Source organism: Schistocerca americana, chromosome X (genome assembly GCF_021461395.2).
Source record: "Schistocerca americana isolate TAMUIC-IGC-003095 chromosome X, iqSchAmer2.1, whole genome shotgun sequence".
NCBI classification, from domain to species: domain Eukaryota; kingdom Metazoa; phylum Arthropoda; class Insecta; order Orthoptera; family Acrididae; genus Schistocerca; species Schistocerca americana.
This window is the reverse complement of record NC_060130.1, coordinates 930,561,375-930,562,639: the sequence shown is the minus strand read 5'-3', so window position 1 is coordinate 930,562,639 and position 1,265 is coordinate 930,561,375. Positions and strand designations below refer to the sequence as shown.

Here is a 1,265-nt window from a genome sequence, read left to right as displayed (position 1 = left end):
TAAACCTAACTAACCTAAGGACATCACACACATCCATGCCTGAGGCAGGATTCGAACCTGCGACCGTAGCAATCGCGCGGTTCCGGACTGAGCGCCTAGAACCGCTAGACCACCGCGGCCGGCTGACATTAATCCCACATTATGCATGCAGCCCTACAAGGTGCACACCTGAGAAGCTGTGTAGTTGCTAATGTGCCCTTGGTGGCCAGTTCGGTCCCGTAAAAGATTTCAGTTGGCGAATGTGTTCAAATGGCTCTGAGCACTATGGGACTTAACTTCTGTGGTCATCAGTCCCCCAGAACTTAGAACTACTTAAATCTAACTAACCTAAGGACGTCACACACATCCATGCCGGAGGCAGGATTCGAACCTGCGACCGTAGCGGTCGCGCGGTTCCAAACTGTAGCGCCTAGAACCGCTCGGCCACTCCGGCAGGTGGCGAATGTGTAATCGACTCCATTTCACTCTTAAGAACAGAGTTCTGGAATCGTTGAAGTTTTTGATTCTACTGATCACGAGAGTACGGCAAATCGTCGACGTACTTCCTGTTATAGAGGAGAGTTCTGTACCTTGGAACGCTTCTCAGGTTTTGGCTTCTAGCCACCACTGTAACACAAATTTAATTTTTTAAATTCCTTTTTTAAGTGATGGCATTCACATTTTATGTGGCTCAGCCTGCTCTTGATATTACCCATAATTACTCCAGAAAATCAAGATTTTTCCAAACGTGAAAAGATGTCCCAAGGTGCAAAATAATTATGTACCTAGGGACAATTATTCTACAGAATTCAAAAACCCTGCAATCGAGAAAATCTTGTCAGTACTGTATTTCGTCGTCTACCTGTTACATAACTGGTCTGTTACACTCCAATAATCAGTAAGTAAAATCGAATTCAGGAGCAGTATTATAAAAAATAAGTTACAAGTTATAAAATTTTAGAACTAAAGTTATCGGAAATTAACACAAATTCCAATTTTCAATACAGGCAAAAGCGCAAAGGCATTAACTAAACTAAGTTAACTTGCGAATACTACTTATTGCATCGTGAAAGACCTTCGTCTGTTTCAAGTTATAAGACCATGCACGACCAGTCAAGTATGGCTCAACTGTCCACAATTGTATAATTAACTTTAAAAATAAGTAGAATTTTACTTGTTACAAAAAATATAACTGAAGAATAACCAATACATTCCAAATAGCTTTAATATTGCCTACTGTACAGAACTTAAATGTGTAAAACTGGAACTATGTACAAATGCTGAAC

The 1,265-nt window shown here is 40.9% G+C and overlaps 1 non-coding gene across 1 annotated transcript; it reads right to left on the bottom strand.

Moving 5' to 3' along the window:
• Nucleotides 1–349: 349 nt before the first annotated feature.
• Trnap-ugg lies at nucleotides 350–433 on the bottom strand. Its single transcript has one exon. It is a non-coding gene; the product is annotated as a tRNA-Pro (tRNA).
• Nucleotides 434–1,265: the final 832 nt, after the last annotated feature.